This window comes from Schistocerca gregaria, chromosome 2 (assembly GCF_023897955.1).
Source record: "Schistocerca gregaria isolate iqSchGreg1 chromosome 2, iqSchGreg1.2, whole genome shotgun sequence".
Lineage (NCBI taxonomy): Eukaryota > Metazoa > Arthropoda > Insecta > Orthoptera > Acrididae > Schistocerca > Schistocerca gregaria.
The window spans coordinates 859,702,619-859,728,098 of NC_064921.1; the positions used below are offsets into that span (position 1 = coordinate 859,702,619).

Here is a 25,480-nt window from a genome sequence, read left to right on the forward strand (position 1 = left end):
ATTACTTTCAGAATTCAAATATTTTGGTATCATTTTTGAGAAACAGCGATATTGTAAGCCACATGAAATCAGTTAAAAAGCAGGCTAGATCGCGATGCTTATTTTATTATAATGGCCAGAGTCGGCATAGTCTTAGGCTACCTTCAGACAGCACCATCAGCTGCGTACAACACTCAGTTGTACTTAGTCGCTGAAATTGATGAGCAGCAATGGTTGAGTGCGGATTCCTTTTATTTGGCGAAGAGGTTTGGCGCCAGTCTGTGCCCACTCTTTTTTTTCAGGTTGGTGATAGTGTGCCCAGGTTTCATCTAACAATTCTCTCCAGAAGCCCATTACTTTCGACCTGAAAACGACGCAAAAATGCCTCACAATTCAGCAGTCACCTGACGTGGCGCCACCGTTGTATTGAATCGAGCACCTCATAGACAAAATTATATGCTAAGCAGCACTAACATCCAAAACAGTGACTGGTTAGTTTAAATTTGGTCTACAGTTTTCCTTCACAACAGCGGTAATGTTTTCATTCGTTACTGTGCTGCGTCCCTGAACCGGCTGCGGAACATCTTCCACAGAAATTTCTCCTCTTTTACGATTTTTACAACACTCGAACACTTGCTGCAGGGACAAAGATCAATCACCGTACTGTACTTCCATCCTGCGATGTATTTTCACATCTTTAACAGCTTCACTACTCCAGGACGTATCACAGATTCCTGTTGCAAGTGGTGCAAGTCGATAAGGTGTTGGCCACATTTGTACTGACATTGTTTTCTTTTCTATGATACAGTAACAGACTACTAACTGCTCGTCATTTGTCGAAATGCAAGGATAACTTCTGCCAGATTCCAAACCAATGGTACAACTTTTAGGAATTTTATGCCACTTTTGAGGATTTCATTTGGATCGCCCTTGTAAATTGGTTGTTTCTTCTGATCTCAGAGGACAGCCTATGATGATTTGGTTGGCATTGCCCTTCAGCCACACTCACACGAAGCTATTTCTCTCCATTGCAGTCGATGAGTATCCTATCTAAATTTTCCACAGCGGAAACGAAGGCTAAACAGTATCGCTAGAAAATTCTGTTATACCCTCTAGAATCGTACCGCGATCGTAACGGTATGTTCGTGCCTATTTACAGATTGGTTGTCCCTCAAGTTGGTAAGAAATACGAAAGTTTTTGTTCCATTTTGCACAAAATTGCACTCACAGACGGTGGTGTAGGTCTGCAATCGGATCCGCCATAGTTCTTTGTACTTCGCTTGGGTATCGACAACTTAATCTCCCCTTTCCGCCGACAACATAATAGTGTTTATGCGACGTTGAGACTACGTGAGGTGCTCCATATGTGCAGGCGACTTAATTTCATCACAGGGTTGTGACTGTGACTTCTTTGATGTTGTCTGTACAATTAAGCACGGAAGCCGGACATAGTCTACGTAGAACGTAACGGAACTATAAGATGTGTCGTGGTAGTCAAACGTCCCGTATTCAGTCCCCCGTTTTTCATAAGATTTTTTTCTGAAAAGTTTAATTGGTCCTCACCTCTTGAAGTGCTGTATATATTTACGGGGCATTTCAGGCATTTCATTATTGTATTCCAACCCCCCCCCCCCCCCTCTCCCGTAAGCAGATTGCCTGAGATAAATACATAGATAAACGTATATACAAATGTGGCTCAGGATCAGAATTACAAGACGCTCTGATGCATCTTTATCATGATGCAGCAGCCCTTCCCCCCCCCCTCCCCTCCCGCCACCCCTCTCCACTCCGGACGCTTTGCTATCGCCACAGTTCCGCAACGGTGGATTCTTCCGAAGAGAACAGCCTGTTACATAAACGTCAAAAATCAGTTGTGCTGACGTTTGAGAAACGACAGCTGGTACAATGTCTAGCACATTCCTTAACTTATAGCTAAAAAGTCTATGATCGCGCCGTGCTAGACACAGTAGACTGATGAAAAAAAAACACAATAAATAACGCAATATTGGTTGTAAAATTATCGTGCGGCTTGTGTGGATGTTTAACGAAAGAAATGATTAAGTACAAGATATAAAGTGATTTTTGAGGCAGTTAGGTGCCCTGATACGCGGTGACTTGAAATTTGTTACTCAACGATACATTCGAAATATCTTGTGATAAAACGCGATAATTTTCATACAGGTAAACATCACAAGACACCGCGCCACACAATATCGCACTATGGAGACTGAAACAGGGGTGAACATCCAGAAATCGGTTAGAAGTTAGATCCGTGTACGAAGCAATTTTACCACAACATGTTAGGAAGCAACATGCAAAGGTAAAAAAAAAAAGCCGTCTTCGTGGTAAGCACTACCACTCACCGTCACCGCTTGAATCAAAGATAAGGTGAAGACCTCAGACAAGGCCAGCCGTTTCGGCACTTGTTTAGTAGCTCGTTTGTGTAAATATGTCGTATGTTCCTATAGGACCAGACTGCTGAGGTCATCGGTCCCTAGGCTTACACACTTTTTAATGTAACTTTAAGGACAACACACACACACACACACACACCCATGCCCGAAGGAGGACTCGAACCTCCGACGGGAGAAGCTACGAGAATCGCGGCAAGGCGCCGAAGACAGCTTGGCTACCTCGTGCGGTAACCACCTAAAATGAAGAACTCTAAGATATACTGACGGAAAAAAATCACAACACCGAAAAATAATTAATGTAGAGTAATGAAATTTCAAGAACACGTTTCTCTAGATAACATATTTAAGTGATTACCAGTGCAAAATCACAGTTTAATGTAAATGCGAGGTAAGGCGTTGCAAATGTGAAATGCTGGTACATTAATGACCGGCGTAAACGCCAGAATGTTGAACACAAGAATGCAAACGTGCATGCATTGTGTAGTAAGGGTGCCAGGTGTCAGTGTGTGCGATGGAATTCGACGCCTGTTGCACTTGGTCAGTGAATAACCGAACAGTTGACGCTGATTGTGGATGGAATTGTTTTCCAATAGTTTCCCAACTGTTCTCGAATGCAGACAGACCTGGTAATCGAGCAGGCCGATGCAATATATCGATATTCCTTGGAGCTTGTTGGATTACAACAGCGGTATGTGGGCGTGCGTTATCCTGCTGGAAAACACCCCCTGGAATGCTTTTCGTCAGTGGCAGCACGACAGGTCGAATCGCCATCATTGGATCTGAGGCTCAAACAACTTTCATCAGAAAACACAACAGACCTCCACCCTGCCTTCCAATGGGCTCTCGCTTGACACCAATGACATCGCAAATGGCGGTGGTTTAGGGTCGGAGGAATGCACACTACGGGACGTCTGGCTTTGAGCTGTTCTTGGAGTAACCAATTTGTAACAATTCGTTGTGTCATTGTGGTGAGAACCGCTGCTCAAATTGCTTCTGCAGATGAAGTGTGACGCGCCAGAGCCACACGCCGAACACGACGGTCTGCCCGCTCGGTAGTGGTGCGTTACCGTCTGGAGCCCGGTCTTCCTGTGACCGTACGTTCTCGTGACCACCGTTGCCAGCAGCCATGTACAATGGCTACATTCCTCCCAAGTCTTTCTGCAATATCACAAAAGGAAAATCCAGATTCTCGTAGCCCTATTACATGACCTCGTTCAGAGTCAGTGAGGTGCTGATAATGACGTATTTGTCGCATTAAAGGCGTTCTCGGCTAACGCCAACTCACTACGTCCAATCTCAAAGGTAACTAACGCTCGTGACCGTTGTAGTGTGTATTTAAAGCAAACCTGATTTGCATCCGCATAGAGGCACTACTAACGCCCCTCTTATCCAGCTGGCGTGAATTTTGGAGGAGGGGGGATTAGTGTTTAACATCCCGCCGACAACGAGGTCATTAGAGACGGAGAACATGCTCGGTTTGTGGAACGATGGGTAAGAAAAACGGCCGTGCTCTTTCGAAGGAAACATCCCAGCACTTGCCTGAAGTGATTTAAGGAAATCACCGAAAACGTAAATCAGAATGGTCGGACGCTTGTTTGAACCGTCGTCCTCCCGAATGAGAGTCCAATGCACTAACCCCTGAGCCACCTCGCTCAGTCGTGAAATTTGCATAGACATAATATCTCAAATTTTTGTTTATGTCGTACAACTTCTTTTTGGTGTTGCGATTTTTTTCCGTCACTTTATATTGGCTCATCATTCCCGATCCCAGTTTCTTGGGAAACCACCCTGAAGTTCATTCGCGCAGTCGATTCATAATTGACAGTAACAATGGCTAATTGAAATCTAAGCAGTTTTCAGTATCATCGTATATAGGACCTGCAGCGTCCCAGAAATAAAGAAAAGAAACTTTCATGATTGCAGCCGATGTAGGGTAAGATGTCATATAACTGATAGTCAAAACTTTCCAAAAGAAGATACCCCTAAAAAAACCACACCTATCACAAATGTTCCTGCTGTTAGCTATGCTGCCATTGTTTATAAATAATTTGTCGTCATTACTTTCTCCATTAGAAACTTCACTTTTCAGACTTAAATAAATGTGCACACAGTTCTGGAACATTTGCCACATTTATGCAAGTATTGACTACATACCAGTCAAATTTGTGTTAGATACACAGAAAATAGTGCTCTGTCTACTAATTCATTCATTATTGACTTATTTGTTATTTGGGTATAATTATTAATCAGTCAGTATATTCCTTAAATACGATACGCTCCATTCCTAAGTACTGTATGATTCCTTAAAGTGGTACACTATCGCCTGTGACCCAACCAACAGCCACACAGCGGTGTAGCGTGGGATGCCGCTCCTACCATACGCCAGGGAAAGAACCGCGGGAGACCACAATCCAGCAGTAACCTCATTACTGAAATAGAAAAGCTGTCAGACAAAAAATTCGTAGGCTAGAAAACCATGCCAGTGACCAAAGATGTGGCAAGTACTCTAAATGGAAAGGAAACTGAGGAGATTAATTCTGTTTCCGACATTTGTTTGGAGAGTGACTACAGCATGGATGAGGTCGCTCTGTTTGCAGAATTCACACCAGATCCTATTGTAATGACTGGTTCTGCAAACGTAGGTGGAAGATATTATATCTTGGCTAAATTAAGATAGGAAAGAGGAATCCATACAACTACAGATGTCTGCGCCATACGAAAAAGGACTGTAAAATGACCTAGAAGTTATGGCTCAAGGGACTGTGGACAAGGACAACAGTTTCCATATTAAAAGAAAAAGACATTTCCTCATGTTGCTAATCCGGTGTAAAATATATCGGTCGTTCAATAAATGCCCCACATTTTTTTTAAAAAAAGGCATTAATATACATAGAAAAACATCCTTGTTGGTGCTTCACATTTGATGTTTGTTCTGTGCGCCGGTGAAGTTTCGAACCGTTCTGACAGATGGCAGGGCCGTAGTACAGCGTCAAAATGACGTCTACAAACGACTTGTGTTCCAAGCAGCTTGCCGTTATGGAATTCTTTTGTGCAGAAAAAGAAACCGTGGTAAGCATCTATAAACGTTCGTGTGCAGTGTATGGCGATGCTGCAGTTGATAGGAGTACAGCTGGGCGATGGGTAAAATACGTTACAGCCTCAGGAAATTGAGAAACAGAGCTCCACGATCAGCCACGCCCGCGACGTCCTGTCACAACCACTGCTCCAGACATGCTGAATCGTGTGGATGCCTTTATTCTTGACGACCGGCGCATCACAACTCAGCAACTGGCTCTTCAGTTGTCGGTCAGCATTGTAAGTGCGTCTGCAATGGTCGAGACTCTCGGATATTCAAAGAGGTGCTCACGATGGGTTCCACGAATACTGAAAGCGGACCACAAGATTCAAAGAAAGGCCATTTCATCTGAATTGTTGGAGCGTTTTGAGACCGATGGAGAGTCCTTTCTGACACGGATCGTTACGGGGGACGAGAGCTGGGTGCACCGCTTTGCGCCGGAAACAAAAAGGCAGTCAATGGAGTGACATCATCCTCATTCACCACAAAAGAAGAAATTCAAAACAACCTCCTCTGCCGAAAAAGTCATGGTGACAGGCTTCTGGGATTGTGATGGCGTCATTCTCGTGGATGTGGAGAGTGTCAATCATCAGTTCAGAAGCATACGTGAAGACTCTCAATAAACTCAAGAACTGTTAACATCGTTTTCGATCGGACAAGAATCCAGCAGAAATTACTGCCCATTTGCTAGTTATCAACAAAAAATATTGGACTGTACGAATTTTGCTAGGCCGTTTAAGGTACAAAATGGATTTTTCAGCAGTATTTGCCTGTTAATGATAACTTTTTATTCATAGATATTAAGTGTTACATATTATATATTGGGTGTTCTATAAATAATGTAATATTTTTTAATTATAAAACACATACTTTATTTGAAAACACTAGTATTATTATGTCAACAGTCAATACGGAACACAAAGACTGAGATTAAACATGAAACAGGCAAATGTGTTCCACCCCGCTTCTCTGCAGACATCCACAAAATTTTCAACTATACGAGAGCCAAGTTTCGCTTAAATTTTTATCAACGACGCGTGTAATTTCTGCCTTGGGTTGAGGGCTGGTTCGTGGATTGATCATATAAGCACGAGCTTTGACATGGTGTCAAATTCGGTGGCCAGTTCTGATCTCCATTGCGAGAGATGAGACGAGCAGGGAATCTTATTCTCAACAACCTTGATGTTCAACGGTAGTGTGGCGTGCTTTCCCTCTCCTGGTGGAACTACATGCGTTACATATTCAATTCTTGCAATTGTGGTCATAAAAACTGTGTTATCATATGGCGATAACGATCAAAAGTCACAACTGGAGGCAGATTGCGATACCCACTACACATTGTATGTCAATTTTCGTTGCATTACGACGAGCGGTTTCCAATGTATCAGTAAATTATATGAAGCTAGCACTTTTTATGGCAACTAACACTCCCAGAAATCACTTGAGATCAGTAAGTGTGTAAAGTTTCCCAATTTCATTTGTTCCCGGATATCCACTCATTGCAGGGTAGCACCCTTACGTATTATAGAAATGTATGTACGTATGTATGTTCTACATCTCCTCCTAAATCACTGGAGCGAATTCAACCAAACTTGGTACACGTATCTCTTACTGTCAGTCAGCGATCTCTGTGGGGTTAAGAACGACCTGCCGACTATAGATCAGTAGATATGACATAATAAACAATGAGATGCGTGAAAAACTGCAGCATCATCGGTAAAGTTTTAATATATCTATTCTTTACTACGAAGACATTCCCAGACTCGAATCAACTTAAGGAAATCCCTGACACCCGGCTGCATTTTTGACAGATTTCAGGTGCGAAGCGCAAACAGCTGCAGGCGAAAACAAGTCATAGAGATGGGAAGCAGCTTCGCCCTTTGGGCTGAAACTGTCTAATTTGGATACTGTGCTTATGCATTTGTACGTCATGCATATTTCCTTCTACGACTGCTTCATAATGTCAAAGATGTTTTCAGAAATACAAGGAAATGAAAATTTTTGATATTACACTAAAAATACTGTTCTTTTTTTGTTTTCTTTGCTAATAGATAATTGGAAAATGAATACCCTGGCAATGCCTGTTTTTCAGGTACTGTAACAATAGAACACCATATGTAATCAACCTCTTGGTTCAGATGGCACATCAAACTTTGTGTCCACAGTATAAGTGGCTGGACGTACCGGTTTTCAAGCCAGAGGAAGAGAGAACCATTTCCACCATGATCACGCAATTAAAAGAACGATTATTAAAAAATTACTGTTATATGGATTACCGTATTAAACATAATTTGTGACAGGATTGAGGATTTCTTGGTGGGGAGGACGTAGCTTGTTATGTGATTTCTGGTTTTCTCGGCGAAATTGGTTAAAGGTGTGGTTCTGGATACACAGCCGAGTTGTTGTTTCCATTTTACGCACAACATTTAGACGACCTACCTAGTCATCTTCTTCAGGTGTCGCGAATTTTCTGTTATGTGCACTCGCTGGCTAGACTCCAGCCACTCTGGTGGGAGTCCAACCAGCGGATGCAGATAAGAGCAAAACTCACAGAACATGAAAATAAGTACTGGGCTGGTCGCCGAAATAATGTGCATAAAATAGAAAAAACTCGGATGTGTACCTGCAAGACACCATGTTATCTTGGATGGACAGTCAACGACGGAAGTGAAAGTAACTTCAGACGTTCCCCAGAGGTGTGTGCGAGCAGCCTTGCTAGTCAAAGTGATTACAATTTTGACAACTTGTTTTAAATCTTCATAAACGTAAAAGCGTTAGTTTTGGAAACATTCGACTCCAACAAACAACTGGGTGTATCAATCAGTAGGAATGTAAAATGGAGTTATCAAATAGGTTCGGTCGTGGGTAAGGTAGGTGGCAGACTGGTGCATTGGCGGAATACTAGGGAAATGCGGTCAGTATACAATGGACATGCATTATAAATAACTTGATCCACGTTTTGGTCTATTGGTCGTGTGTGTGGCATACATACCAAATAGGACTAACAGGAGGCAATGAACGCATACATAGAAGGTTTGTTTGCACGTGAGAGTGACACAGATATGCTGAAATGGCACTCTTGAAGATAGATGTAAAGCATCCCGACAAAACCTACTTACCAAGTTCCAATAACTGGCTCTAAATGTTGACTCTAGGAATATGATACAACCCCCTATCTATCACTCGCATAGGGATCAAGAGGATAAGATTAGATTAATTACAGAGACATTTAAACAATCATTCTTCCCACGCTCCACACGTGAACTGAACGTGTAGAAACCCTAACATGTGGTACCATTCTAAGTACCCACTGTCATGAATTTCGCAGTGGTTTTCATTGCATATCCGTAGATGCGCATGCACTGTAATTCTGAAGTCAAATTTCGGATTAAGCACAGCAATACTTAACTCTGGGATTAAGCACAGGGTACTACACTACGTTGCGAGCCAACCGCATGAAATGAGGATCTTGACTTTCTACTTTAAGGTATTTACTCTGGCTATCTGGGACCAAAAATGTAACGTGATCCTCCATTTTATAGTTACGAATGAAATGACGTAGTTTCAGACAATTTACTGGTCTCATACAGATATGATTTTATGTATATAGACTGAAGTGGCGAGTGAAATTTTGTACCAAGGCTCTAACGTGGATCTCTTGCTTACTAGGCACTTGTGTTAGCCACTAAACCACCCTGGCACAGAGGTTCACACAGTTGCACGGTTTACCCTCGCATGTCTTGCTCCTCCACCAGTGCACGAAGGCGTCTTAGTGGATAACAAGCCTCAAGCCTGCGTAGTAAGTGGAAGACCCAGGTTCGATTCCCAGCCCTGGTACAAATTTTCACTCACCACCTCAGTCCGTACATAAAATCATATCTGTATGAGACCTGTAAAGTCTCTGAAACTGTGTCATTTCGTTTGTGTAAGTACCTGTTTCTGGGTTTCGTGCTGGATGCCCCATTTACGTTCGATGCTGAGGTTTTATTCCAGAACATGGAGGGCCTCCGCATTTCTGTTCATGTGTAAGGGGGAGTTTAAAGTAGACTGGGGCAGCAGTGGTAACCTGGATCGAGGAGAGAGGCATGCCAGGGTAATCCATACAGTTATGTGAATCGCCGTGCCAAGGCGTCTTAGTGCCTAACGAACCTACCTACTAAGCAGGAGCCCCGGGTTCGATTCGTGACCTGGGTACAAATATTCGCAGCAGCTTCAGTCTGTACACATAAAATTTTATGATTGCTCTTTCACTATGCATGCAGGGTAGTACTGGATTCTGAAATTATTGTGAAACATTTATGCCCTATGATTTTAATAGACTAAACCAAACAAAATAATCTATCCGGAATGACCACGTAGTAACGAAGTTACTTCAGCTAGCATTCTTAGCAAGACAATTTTTAAACATGTTTGGTATACACAGTGGTGACAAAAGTCACGGGATAGCGATATGCACGAACACAGAGGGCAGTAGTATGCGTACAGAAGGCAATAAACGGCAGTGAATTGACGGAGACGTGATTTGTACTCAGGTGATTCAAGTGAAAAGGTTTCCAACGTGATTGTGGCCGGGAGACAGGAGTTAACAGACTTTGAATGCGGAATGGTAGTTGGAGCAAGACGCATGGGACATTCCATTCCGCAAACCGTTAGGGATTTTAGTGTTCCGAGACCGACAAAGGCAAGAGTGTGCCGAGAATACCAAATTTCGGGCATTACCACTCACCATGGAAAACACTGTGGCCGACAGCCTTCAGTTAATGACCGAGAGCAGTGGCCTCTGCGTAGAGTTTCAGTGCTAAAGGACAGTCAGCACTGCTTGAAATAAATGCACAGATCAATAGTGGACGTATGACATACGCCTTTGATACGTTAGTCTTCAAAGCCAAAGAAATATAGGTGAACTTAACAACTGTTTGCGGTAGCGACCTGTTTAAAAGAAAATGTCCCTGAGCACTATGAGACTTAACTTCTGAGGTCATTAGTCCCCTAGAATTTAGAACTACTTAAAACTAAATAACATAAGGACATCAAACACATCCATGCCCGAGGCAGGATTCGAACCTGCGACCGTAGCGGTCGCGCAGTTCCAGACTGTAGCATCTAGAACTGCTCGGCCACCCTGTATTAGGAGGTACCCTATGACTTTAATCACCACAGTGTGTAAAGAAATGGAATTCTGAATAATCTTAATGGTCTAGAGATTTAGCATTCAAGAATCCAGTTATTTAGTGACAATGTTTAGCACTGAATAGGACATTATCAGCACTATTCATTGTCAAGCTGTAATACCTACAGTCCCATAGTTATATATGACATGGGGGAATTAAGTGAATTTGTATGACGATCAGCTATGGTAAGCCTCACTGAAACATAAGGTTTATGATCTATTTAAGGATAGGTTTCTGTATCATACACTACCTTCGGGCTGCCAGATCAACAGTGAAGCATAAGAGTGGGAAACTGTGACTACCACAGACAGTAAAACTTTGCAAGGTTTCATTTCATGGCAAAATGGCTGCCAACTAAATAACATTGGCTGAAGACCGCATGCTACTCTGCACATGGTGAGAAATACTATACTTACTCACCATCATGATTAAGATAAAATGAATTAATGCTACACACACCAAATTAAATTTATTGATTTTAAATGGGAAAGATGGGTACACGGCTAATGATGACCACATGGAGCATCTACACAAACAGATACAAGCACCTCTAATAAATGGAAATTTTGACACTAAGCTTTACTCAATGTAACAAATTTCACGTGCAAAAAGTTATTGTAATATAAATATAATCATTCCCTTTGCCTGAAGGTGCCACAGATTTAAACAGATCATAACTCATAAAATCCAAGTCAACCTAGAGCTACATCTCCACATTTCAGTGGAGCACCAATACTCACAAGCTCCTCTCAGCAGACTCTTCACTCACAATCTTTTTCTCCCTAAATCAGTCACAACCCTCAGCATCAGTACCCTATGAAGAATGTGGCAAACTGACCAGTTGCCCACACCCACCATGAAGCATGAGATGTTAATCCAATTAGGGTTGGAAAAAACATGAGTATCTATTGCCCTCTTCTTTCTGAACAGAGAAGACTTAGAGGAGATTCTACCCAGCAGGCCACAGGACCAATCAAATGGCACAATTTTAAGAACAGTGTGAAAGTTCTGTTCTTCTGTTAAGATGTAATACTGCCAACTAAGTTTGAAAGGAAAACTAAAAGACATACCCCTGGCCTCCCAAAGGAAGAGGAAAGGAAACCTCCACTGGCTAGCAGCTTTGCTGCCATGGAAATGAGAGTATGGCATTGTGACCTGGGAGTCCCCCATTCGGGGAAGTTTGGCCGCCAAGGGTAAGTATTTGTTTCCATTTCTTTTAGGATACTACCCCAGGATTTAGTAAAAAAGGAGGCACATGGCTACCAATCACAAAAGACTGTAGAGAGAAATAAAATAAAGTTCCACAGAAACATTCCTCCAGGCATTGGCAGGAAGATGAATCACATGATCATCATTAATAAATAATACAGATAAGTCAGTGAATGGCAACATTATGGAGGAGATACAAAAATAATGTATGGCTTTCATCATTCCAATGCCTGAAGTGAAGTTTCCATAGAGACTCAAGGTTTGATATGAAGGATGAGGTTAAAGGAAATTTTGTTAGGCCCTGGGTGGATGGGAATGTATACATGTATATAGGGGTTTTTGACAGAACTCTAGATCCATAGTCAATGCTCTCATTTTTCTTTTGTGACACATCATAAACTAAGTTACAGTTAATTAGTAAACACATGTAATAAGCCTCAAAATGTTGCCAATGTTGCCCAGATGAAAGACACAAGTCCACTCTTAAAATTATGAGACTATGTATTCCAGGATTAACCAACAAATATATTATCCCCTTTTATGCACACATCACATAGAGAGACAGTTGGCTGTACATGGACAGATATTATTCTTATACACCATAGACAAACTAAATAGGTAGGACAGAAGTGTTATGTATCTCTGCTACACACTTATAATTTGTTCACAGTGTCCTGACTGAGATTTTGGGAAGGTGTGGGGAGAGGAGGACGAAGCAAGCTCCACCTGCTGGATCCCAACACATTGGCAGCTACAGGGACAGTGGTAGTGCAGGCAGGAACAAGTTGCACTTTCCTGACAAAGTTCTGGCACTTCACGTGTGTTTACTGGGTTGGCACAGTACAGCAAGGCAATCACTTCGTAAGGGCTACAGTAACATAGGTACTGTATTTTAGATCACTAATGTTGGCAGCAGCCAGACACAAAACGTTTATGGCCTCTTGTCTGTGGCCTTCTAATGGCCTCAGTTAATCAGGAACTAGGAAGGACATTGTGAGACAACTATGTTGGTGCTTGTGCAGACAGATGTATACGTAGGCTCTGTGACGCATGGGTACACATATGGACTGTGAGCATTTTTCTTGATTTGCAGTTCCTTTAATCCCATCTGCTAAGTAATGATCAATACCTATTTTAGAATAAATTATCAAAATTGAGTAAAATATCCTTACTTTTGTACTGATAATGTTAGCATCCATCTCACAATGTTTCCCAGCCCATTTGGTTAAGATTGCCTAATAGTTATTCTATGGATGTTATACACTGCTCCTCCCTCATCTCTGGGGGAAAGTGTGAAGAACTTGATTGTTCCACTATTAACCTATCAATTGTGACCACCAAGAACCATGAAACAACACTGAGCTTCGCAGGACAAATGTAAAAGTATCCTCTTTCTAATCATCTCAGGTTTAACTAGAGCTAATCTTCCTAGTAAAATATTTTGAGTTGAACTCAAAATAAATGTGGTGAACTTTACACCATGAATAATTTGTGTAAATAATATTATTTATATAATCCCATAAATTTTGAGTGCTGTCAGTTTCACAAGTGTCAGTGCATTTAGAATATACATTTGCTAACTGTTCATTTAAGTCACATGTATTTTACAGGAGTTAAACTGGAGGGAAAAGGATCCAGAGGACACTATTTCCATTTCATCAGGGAAAGGTATGTGATACGTATCATACTCTTCATTTTAGATCAACAACCTGAACAATTAGTTCAAATGTCTTAAATTGTGTGTCTGAAGCAGTTACCAAATGTCTTCCTAAGATGTTGATATAAATTTAGATATATGCTGTTTGTGATTGTTAAACTGTCTTTCTCTAAGTCTAGTTAACACTTTATCTGTTCCTTCAACTCCATTTTTGTTCCTTTGTTTCCTTTTTTAGTTTCTTTCTTATCTTGAATAAAACTGTGATGACACTGTGTGCAGCTGTAGTGATGATTTTGTATGGGTGTTATTTGCCAGTATTTGATCTTGCAAACTTCTGTTGTAGTACCCAACATGAGGTAAACAGTGCTGTACAATTAAGTACACTACCAAGTTAAGTATAGTAGTACACGACACAAGACATAAAATGTTATACACTTCATGGCATGCACACAGCAAAGACAGTTTGCTCTGATCTGTGTGCTCTGCAGGGGCCCATGGGATGGGCAATGTTATAGCCAGAGCAGGTTGGAAAAGGCTAGTGTCCACTCTGTCTGCTTGCCAGGAGGTTCTAGTCTGAGATGTGGAGCAGGCTCTGCCGGCAGTGACTGAGCGCACTGGGTGCACTCGGCTGCAAATCATTGCTCATGTCAGCACAACTAATGTCTGCTGCCTGGGTTCACAGGCCATCCTTATTTCCTACAGGTAGCAGGCTGAGTTTGTGAAGACAGCAGGTCACGCTCACAGAGTGAAAACAGAGCTAACATTGTGCAGCGTCACTCCCACAAATGACCGTGGTCCTCTGGTTTGGAGGTAATAGGGTGGCTTAAAACAGAGGATCAGACAATTCCTTGATCATTGTGGATGTGGATTTCTTGAGCTCTGGGGTTGGGTGAAGAAGTGTATAGCCCCCTAGGTCAGGTGTGTGCACTACTTGCAGGAAGCAGCTTCCAGGATACCGGCGTATGTGCAGCAGGCACATGTGGATTTCTTAGGATAGAGAAATCCCTCTACACACCTGATAAGACACATTCTGAGTGCGCACAGAATAGCATTCATCATAAAAGATTGGAGAGACAATATGTTAATACTCTATCAGCTAATAGCAAGAGCATCTATGGAAAGGTGCCAGAACTAGTCTCATTTATAAATAGTAAAAAATACCCACACAATACGAAGAACAAATAGCTGGCTGAAACTGCATGTCAACAGCAATGAAATCTAAAAGTGTGTTTATAGCAATAAAAAAATACAATAATACCTAGTGAGATGAATCCTTATTGAGACTGTGAAAAAATTTTGATGAAGGTAAGTGTTAAACATGGATCTAACTTGGTCCCTGGATGCTTTTATAGACTCCCTGTGTCAGCAGCAGTTGGCAGAATTGAAGGAACGTAATGTTGATTTCGGTGCTTGTGTTGACCTGTGACTCATTGCTCTACAGTACTAGTATCAAGCACATCAGTACGTAGCATCAACAGGTTAGTGTTCATCACGAACCTGGTTTTGCAGTCAGTGCAATGATTAAAAATGCAGAGTTGGCAGATGCCCATTTGATGTATGGATTTGCACGGGGAAATAGCCGTGGCGTGGTACATTTGTATTGAGTCAGATTTCCAGAATGAAGGTGTCCCGACAGGAAGACATTTGAAGCAATTGATTGGCATCTTAGGGAGCATGGAACATTCCAGCCTATGACTCGTGACTCGGGAAGAACTAGAATGACGAGGACACCTGCAATGGACAAGGCATTTCTTTGTGCTGTTGACGATAAACCTAATGTCAGCATCAGAGAAGTTGCTGCTGTACAAGGTAATGTTGACCATGGAGAGTGCTACGGGAGAACCAGTTGTATCCGTACCATGTACAGCGTGTGCAGGCACTATCAGCAGCTGATTGGCCTCCACGGGTACATTTCTGCGAATAGTTCATCCAACAATATGTCAATCCCCATTTCAGTGCAAATGTTCTCTTTAGGGATGAGGCTTCATTCCAACGTGATCAAATTGTAAATGTTTACAATCAACATGTATGGGCTGATGACAATCCGCATGCAATTATGCAATCACGTCATCAACACAGATTTTCTGTGAATGTTTGTGCAGGCATTGTTGGTGATCTCTTGATTGGGCCCCATGTTCTTCCACATACACTCAATGGAGCACGTTATCATGATTTTATACGTGATACTCTACCTGTGCTGCTAGAACATGTGCCTTCACAAGTACAAAACAGCATGTGGTTCTTGCACGATGGAGCTCCTGGACATTTCAGTTGAAGTGTTCGTACGCTTCTCAGCAACAGATTTGGTGACCAATAGATTGGTAGAGGTGTACCAATTCCATGGACTCCACACTCTCCTGACCTCAACCCTCTTGACTTTCATTTATGGGGGCATTTGAAAGCTCTTGTCTACACAACGCCGGTACCAAATGTAGAGACTCTTCGTACTCGTATTTTGGACGGAAGTGACACAATACACCATTCTCCAGGGCTGCATGAGAGCATCAGGGATTCCATGTGATGGAGGGTGGATTCATGTATCCTCCCTAACGGAGGACATTTTGAACATTTCCTATAACAAAGTGTTTGAAGTCATGCTGGTACGTTCTGTTGCTGTGTGTTTCCATTCCATGATTAATGTGATTTGAAGAGAAGTAATAAAATGATCTCTAACATGGAAAGTAAGCGTTTCCGGACACATGTCCACATAACATATTTTCTTTCTTTGTGTGTGAGGAATCTTTCCTGAAAGTTCGGCCGTACCTTTTTGTAACACCCTGTATATATATACAGGGTGAGTCGCGTAAGATGTAACACCCCCTTTATTCTGGGGGCGATTGCACATATCGACAAGTGGTGATCAGCAAATCATAGCCAACCATGGGGCACATAGAATGGTATGTGCACAATAATCACAATGTATATGTTGACCGAGATAATGAGGCAAGTATATGTTTTTTAAATTAGATGCTATACTTTTTTTTACCATTGTTTGGATGCTCTGGAAAAGACGTGTATAGTGATGTATCGTATGTTGCTATTGTGATTCAAACATTGCTTAAAACATGCTGGGAAATATTGTACGACTGAACGTCAAGGCAGTCACAAGCAGCTGCTGACTGTAAACACATCTTGCATGATCCGGAAGGCAGGCCAAGTCATAAAACTAGTAGGTCATGCGACGTTCAACCAGTATGACATGCGTCTCGTATCCAGACATGGTTGCTGTTGGAACATTACGTCCTTATATATACGCAAAGCAGGAGAAGTTAGTCATGTTACTTCTGTATGGTGAATGTCATAGAAATGATGTCAAACCTGTACGGTAGTACAGAGATACGTATCCTGATCGTTGGTGTTCTACTCACCAGGCCATTGCAAGAATGATTACTACACAAGTGTGAACAGGCAGCTTTAACAGCAGACAAAGGAGGATGAAGAAGACTGCGACCAACAGAGACCATATAGAGGCTCTTCTGGCCATGACGTTTACCGATCCTCATTGTGGCATGAGACGTATTGCTATGGAGTGTGGGGTCAGTCAGATGAGTGTCATGCAGTGGCATGAGACGTATTGCTATGGAGTGTGGGGTCAGTCATATGAGTGTCATGCACAATCTTCACCGGCATTAGTTCCACCCACATCACCTTTCACTCCATCAGACAATCGAAGGATGCGATTTCGAACATTGTATGGAATTTTATCGTTTATTTCTGCGACGCCTGCGAGATGATAATATATTCTTCAAACGTGTGCTCTTCACTGATGAAGCAACTATCGATAATCATGGGAATGGTTTAAATTTATGTAACATGCACTACTAGGCAGCTGAGAACCCACATTGGCTGTGTCAGGACAGGACCAAAGGCCATGGCGTGTCAACGTGTGATGCAGCATTGTAGGATATTACATTGTAGGACCTTATTTCATTAGAGGAGTATTAAATGGAAATAAGTATGGAGAATTTCTTAGAAACAGTCTATCCATTCTGCTAGGGGATATACAACTCAATGAGCATCTGTGTATGTGGTCCCAACACGACGTCTGCCCAGCTCACTCCTCACGTGTTGCAAGTCAAATATTGAATGAGACATTTCCTGACCCCTGGGTGGGATGGAATGCTGCAGTACAATGGCCTACCAAGTCCCCTGATTTGACTCCACTTGATTTCTTTTTGTGGGGAACACTGAAAAATGCAGTATACAGTGAAGCCCCAACAACACCAGATGACATGCGCCACCAAATCATCACAGGTTGCTCTGCCATTTCATCCACTGACCTTTCATCTGTTACCCAGTCTCTTCAGCATCGATTACAGATGTGTCTTGCAGTCAAAGTAAAGTACAATGCCATGTTTTGTTAAGAACACTATGAATTGTGAAGGTTATCAGTAGGTACCAATGCATTATAAAACAATATGTGTAAATGACCAGTAATATCTTAGAAGTATAAATGTAGCATGTGTGAACAATGTGTATACCATGTAGGTTGTCCTTCTGTCATATTGTTTGGTGGTAGGTGCTCAGCAAATGAATGTGAATAAGATGATTATCTTATCAAACGTGTATTCTCTCTAATTATAATGTCCAATACTATCTTGGAAACAGTAGTTTCACAGCAGACATACTCAGGCATCACCTGGTGAAGAGTTTCCCATTATGCATCCATCAATAACATTATCAATGGCTTACTGTGCGTCAGGTGTGACATGTAAGCAGGAAGCGGGCAAAGCTTAAATGACGAACTATGTGACAAAGTGATTGCTGTGTTCACACAATAACTATTCATTTCAGCCTGGAAATGTTCATATTTTCGGCATTGTTCTCATAATCCCCTTTTGATAAGCAATTCACTAGCATGTGCCACAGTTAAATACAAAACATGAGTTGCCACCCTTGTGCCTATGGTGTATTGTTCATTCTGCATAGAGCACGGCTACTCGGCCTGCGGGTTGAGTGAGGCATGTTTACAGTCTGCAGCCGCTTCTGATCACCTCAACCTTCAATCATACAATATTTCCCAGCGTCTTTTAAGCAAAGTTTGAATTACAAGAGCAATATGTGTTAACCCACTTTATGAGTCTTTTCCTGAGTGTTCAAATGATGGTAAAAAAAGTATAGCAACTCATTTAAAAAACATTTACTTCCCTCATTATCTCGGTCAATATAAAAGTTGTGATTAATGTGCATGTACCAAAGTATGTGTCCCATAGTTGGCTATGATTCGCCAATCACTGCTTGTCGATACGTGTGATGGCCCCCTGAATAATGGGGGTGTTATGTCTTATGTGACTCAGCTTATATATGTTGTTGTTGTTGTTGTCTTCAGTCCTGAGACTGGTTTGATGCAGCTCTCCATGCTACTCTATCCTGTGCAAGCTGCTTCATCTCCCAGTACCTACTGCAACCTACATCCTTCTGAATCTGCTTAGTGTACTCATGTCTCGGTCTCCCTCTACGATTTTTACCCTCCACGCTGCCCTCCAACGCTAAATTTGTGATCCCTTGATGCCTCAAAACATGTCCTACCAACCTATCCCTTCTTCTAGTCAAGTTGTGCCACAAACTTCCCTTCTCCCCAATCCTATTCAATACCTCCTCATTAGTTACGTGATCTATCCACCTTATCTTCAGTATTCTTCTGTAGCACCACATTTCGAAAGCTTCTATTCTCTTCTTGTCCAAACTAGTTATCATCCATGTTTCACTTCCATACATGGCTACACTCCAAACAAATACTTTCAGAAACGACTTCCTGATACATAAATCTATATTCGATGTTAACAAATTTCTCTTCTTCAGAAACGATTTCCTTGCCATTGCCAGTCTACATTTTATATCCTCTCTACTTCGACCATCATCAGTTATTTTACTTCCTAAATAGCAAAACTCCTTTACTACTTTAAGTGTCTCATTTCCTAATCTAATTCCCTCACCATCACCTGATTTAATTTGACTACATTCCATTATCCTCGTTTTGCTTTTGTTGATGTTCATCTTATATCCTCCTTTCAAGACACTGTCCATTCCGTTCAACTGCTCTTCCAAGTCCTTTGCCGTCTCTGACAGAATTACAATGTCATCGGCGAACCTCAAAGTTTTTACTTCGTCTCCATGAATTTTAATACCTACTCCGAATTTTTCTTTTGTTTCCTTTACTGCTTGCTCAATATACAGATTGAATAACATCGGGGAGAGGCTACAATCCTGTCTCACTCCTTTCCCAACCACTGCTTCCCTTTCATGCCCCTCGACTTTTATGATGGCCATCTGGTTTCTGTACAAATTGTAAATAGCCTTTCGCTCCCCGTATTTTACCCCTGCAACCTTTACAATTTGAAAAAGAGTATTCCAGTCAATATTGTCAAAAGCTTTCTCTAAGTCTACAAATGCTAGAAACGTAGGTTTGCCTTTTCTTAATCTTTCTTCTAAGATAAGTCGTAAGGTCAGTATTGCCTCACGTGTTCCAACATTTCGACGGAATCCAAACTGATCCTCCCCGAGGTCCACATCTACCAGTTTTTCCATTCGTCTGTAAAAAATTCACGTTAGTATTTTGCAGCTGTGACTTATTAAACTGATAGTTCGGTAATTTTCACATCTGTCAGCACCTGCTTTCTTTGGGATTGGAATTATTATATTCTTCTTGAAGTCTGAGGGTATTTCGCCTGTCTCATACATCTTGCTCACCAGCTGGAAGAGTTTTGTCATGACTGGCTCTCCCAAGGCCGTCAGTAGTTCTAATGGAATGTTGTCTACTCCGGGGGCCTTGTTTTGACTCAGGTCTTTCAGTGCTCTGTCAAACTCTTCACGCAGTATCTTATCTCCCATTTCGTCTTGATCTACATCCTCTTCCATTTCCATAATATTGTCCTCAAGTACATCACCCTTGTATAAACCTTCTATATACTCCTTCCACCTTTCTGCCTTCCCTTCTTTGCTTAGAACTGGGTTGCCATCTGAGCTCTTGATATTCATACACGTGGTTCTCTTCTCTCAAAAGTTCTCTTTAATTTTCCTGTAGGCAGTATCTATCTTACCCCTAGTGAGATAAGCTTCTACATCCTTACATTTGTCTTCTAGCCATCCCTGTTTAGCCATTTTGCACTTCCTGTTGATCTCATTTTTGAGACGTCTATATTCCTTTTTGCCTGCTTCATTTACTGCATTTTTATATTTTCTCCTTTCATCAATTAAATTCAATATTTCTTCTGTTACCCAAGGATTTCTAGCAGCCCTCGTCTTTTTACCTACTTTATCCTCTGCTGCCTTCACTACTTCATCCCTCAGAGCTACCCATTCTTCTTCTACTGTATTTCTTTCCCCTATTCCTGTCAATTGTCCCCTTATGCTTTCCCTGAAACTCTGTACAACCTCTGGTTCTTTCAGTTTATCCAGGTCCCATCTCCTTAATTTCCCACATTTTTGCAGTTTCTTCAGCTTTAATCTACAGGTCATAACCAATAGATTGTGGTCAGAGTCCACATCTGCACCTGGAAATGTCTTACAACTTAAAACCTGGTTCCTAAATCTCTGTCGTACCATTATGTAATCTATTTGATACCTTTTAGTATCTCCAGGGTTCTTCCACGTATACAACCTTCTTTCATGATTCTTAAACCAAGTGTTAGCTATGATTAAGTTGTGCTCTGTGCAAAATTCTACTAGGCGGCTTCCTCTTTCATTTCTTAGCCCCAATCCATATTCACCTACTATGTTTCCTTCTCTCCCTTTTCCTACACTCGAATTCCAGTCACCCATTACTATTAAATTTTCGTCTCCCTTCACTATCTGAACAATTTCTTCATCATCTGCAGAGCTAGTTGGCATATAAACTTGTACTACTGTAGTAGGTGTGGGCTTCGTATCTATCTTGACCACAATAATGCGTTCACTATGCTGTTTGTAGTAGCTTACCCGCACTCCTATTTTCCTATTCATTATTAAACCTACTCCTGCATTACCCCTATTTGATTTTGTGTTTATAACCCTGTAGTCACCTGACCAGAAGTCTTGTTCCTCCTGCCACCGAACTTCACTAATCCCCACTATATCTAACTTTAACCTATCCATTTCCTTTTTTAAATTTTCTAACCTACCTGCCCGATTAAGGGATCTGACATTCCACGCTCCGATCCGTAGAACGCCAGTTTTCGCAGTACCAGCACAGCAAGGCCATTTTGGTTAATGTTGCAAGGCCAGATCAGTCAATCATCCAGACTGTTGCCCCTGCAACTACTGAAAAGGCTGCTGCCCCTCTTCAGGAACCACATGTTTGTCTGGCCTCTCAACAGATACCCATCCGTTGTGGTTGCACCTACGGTACGGCCATCTGTATCGCTGAGGCACGCAAGCCTCCCCACCAACGGCAAGGTCCATGATTCATGGGGGGCTTATATATATATATATATATATATATATATATATATATATATATATATATATATATATATATATATACTGCAGAAGCAGCTACTTCCATAAAATATAGGTGTACACATCAAAGGCTGTAATGTTTTTAATTTTTAATTTTTTACTTGAGCATGTCTGCCCCAAATTTTGATTATTGCCTTCTTGCAAAGTAACTTCACAGCTTTTAAATTTTCATTCTGATGCAGACATCCTTAGAAGTGTCAAAACCTAGCTAAATGTGTTAAACAAATGTTTGCCACCGGTTGGCATTGTTATTTGTCCATTGCAAGTTATTTATATTAATGCAGAAGACAACTTCAAAAACATTGACACAAGTAGATTTTGTGTCATCAGCAAGCAGAGGTGTGTGCTTGTGAATTAATACTGAAAAATAGATCACTTTTAATTGCAACTGTATATAGATCCCCACTGGAAAATTTTGAACTGTTTATGAGGAGTCTCCATTCCTTGCTATACTGTCAGTTAGCAAGCATTAATAGTCTGTGGTGACACCAGTGTAGATTTACTAAGGGATTTTGATTTTTAAAAAAATGATGTGGATATCTTATTTGAATTCTACAATCTGATCTCAGTAATTAACTTTCCAATATAGGTGAATAAAGACAGAAGAACCCTAACTGATGATATTGTCTTTGGTGACACTCAAAGTAAGAAAATAATTGTTAACCCACTAAAAAATGATCTCGCTGATACCAAAGCAAAGTCAGTGAGGACAAATAAGACATTGCCTTACAATATAGATACTCCTCAGTGGAAATCAGAATAATTAATTACTCCAGGACAAATATTTTCAACCATTGTTTAAAGAGATAACCTGGAATAACATTTATAATTAACCAAATTTCAACATAAAATTTAATCTACCCCATGGCAAATTCATATTATTATTTGAAAATAGGTTTCTACATAAGCTAATCAGGGAGGGCATTAAACACTCATGTATGACACCATGGGTCACTAGAGGGAGTAAAGTATCTTGTGAAAGAAATGAGATGTATATCTATTGGTGAAAACAAGAAGACATCCTGTAGTAGTTGCACACTGCAAAAACGTCTCAAAGTTACTAAGAAAACTTACTAAAAATCAAGGAACATCTTTAAAATGTCACAAATCAATGATTCCAACAACAGATGCAAGGCTATATAGAATATAGTGAAATGAGAAACAGGGCAACCAGCAACAGAACAGGATAACATCACTATTGAGCTGAATGGAAAGGCTATAAATGATGAGTCACAGATACAAAATACTTTTAATAATCATTTCTTATATATAGCAGAAAGTATAAGGACAAATGGTACAAGAGAAAAATCACAGCAGTATGCTGAAAAAACAACTAAGAAAATCATGTATCCTCTAAAAATTAAAGCTCATCTGGATTTGATGGTGTTCCCAGTAGAGGACTAAAGATTTGTTCGCATGTCTCAAATTTGTAATGCATCACTAACTCAACGCATCTTTCCAGAGAGACTGAAATATGCCCTTATTGAACCCCTCTTTAAGAAAGGTGTTAGAACAGATGTCAATAACTACTTAATTATTTCACTACTGACATCATTTTCAAATTTTTTGGGAGGGTGATAAATTATAGAATAGCATCTCACTTGATCAATTGTGATATCCTCTGCAAATCACAGTTTTGATTTCAGAATAGTTGCTCTCCTGAGAATGCCATTTACAAGTTCAATCGGCAAATATTACAAGAATTAATCAACAAAATAGTGCCAATTTGAATTTCCTGTAGCCTTTCTAAGGCATTCGACTGTGTGAATCACAATATTCTCATATAATGCACTTGGACAGTTAAAAAAATGAACTCACCAAATGGCAGAAACACATGTGAATAAGGTATAGATATGCAAGCTTTGGCTTCTTCTTCTGACAGAAGGGCTGAAAGGTAAGGAGAAGGAGTGAAGGAAGAGGACTTGTGAGGTATAGGAAATGGGTAGAATTTGGAAACGTCACCCAGAACCCCAGGTCAGGAGAGACTTGCTGGATGGAATGAGAAGGTAAGACTGATTGTTGGGGACTATAATGCATGAGATCTGAAAACCTGAGAGCTGAAAGGTGGAAGATATGGTAATATACAAGACAGAGATTACTGCCAGAACATCATACATGAGTTAATAAGAGCAAAAACCTAAGTGCATTGTTTCTGATATATGTGGGAGTGTGAAGGCAAAAATAGACAGATCAAGAGTGAAAGATGTAGAAAACTAAGTTTCCCAAGCCTCAGTCTTATATCTACTACCATTCCTCATCTATTTAAATTATTTTCCATCTGTTTTACAACAAGCAGAATTAGTTCCTTTTGCAGATGTCTCTAGTATTGTACTCAATCCAAGCATACATGCAGAATCAGAAGAAATGGTAAACAAGCTTCTTAAACATACCATTGACTGGTTTCCTGCAATTGGTCTCATCCTCCATTTTAAAACAAAAACAGAACCTATTCATTTCTGCATATCTAGGGGTACTGCACCAATAAGTGTAACTCATGATAGTCAAGGAGGAAAGTAAAAATTGTTAGGTGCGCACACTGGTGTGAATTTAGACTGGAAAAAGCACTTTTGGAAAACGCCTGAAACAACATAGTTCAGCCTTATTTGCACTCAGAATCGTTGCAAATCTTGGAGAGAGACAAAACAGTAAGCTGATACATTTGTAGATATCTGTTTAAGGTGTAGGGTGTCCCGACTATTGCGTCACAGTGTGTTTATTCCCTCATGATGTTTGTTGTAAATAATCCACTGAATTTGAAAAGGAATTATGATGTGCATAACAGCAATACCTGAAGAAAAAAATTACTTTCATTCTCCACATTAATGTTGTCTTTAGCACAAAAGGGGTGCACATTGCCACAAGAAAAATTTTTGATAAATTACAAAGTGATATAAAATGTCTGACAAACAGCAAAGTAAAATGTGAAAACAAACTGAAGAAGTTTCTCCTTGACAGTTCCTTTTATTCTATAGAAGAATTGCTGTTACTGTAATGTGTAAAAGATGTTTGGTAAGAATTTATAAGCAATAAAAATTGAAAATAAATAAATAAAAATAAAACAACTTAAAATGTTCAGCATGTTTCCATATTTACAAAATTAATTTGCAGTGTAAATGTAAAATGACTCAGTCCATACTATTAATATTTATTGTGAAAATGATCCATGGAACATGAAAATAAATTACTAAGTTCTTTGTGGCAATTTCACTAAATTGTTATCAAGATATAATTTGAAAAGAGGGAATTTATATCTCCTGGCTGGAAATTTATTTCGTGGTCTGGGGCAGCTTCAACATTTCTCTTACATCCAAAATCCTGGCCAGAACCATCCAGGGGGCTTCTAGCAACTCTCCTTGTGCACCTAAGACCAGCTCCCTCTTGAACATTCCAATCTTATTATTCAAATCACAGGTAAATATTTTAAAAATTGTATTCAAAGATATTCTATTATTCTATTGTAAGATATGATTTATGATCATGTGATGTGTGTGTGTGCACTGTGGTGCTGATAAAGACAGTGGATGATTATTTCAGTGTT

At 40.7% G+C, this 25,480-nt stretch overlaps 1 long non-coding RNA gene across 1 annotated transcript in view; it reads left to right on the forward strand.

Moving 5' to 3' along the window:
- Positions 1 to 25,480, forward strand: part of LOC126335238 (uncharacterized) — a 29,779-nt gene that overhangs the window by 3,145 nt on the left and 1,154 nt on the right. The window contains exon 2 of the long non-coding RNA XR_007564832.1: positions 13,460 to 13,517. This is a non-coding gene — a long non-coding RNA (uncharacterized LOC126335238). The remainder of the gene's footprint in view (positions 1 to 13,459; positions 13,518 to 25,480) is intronic.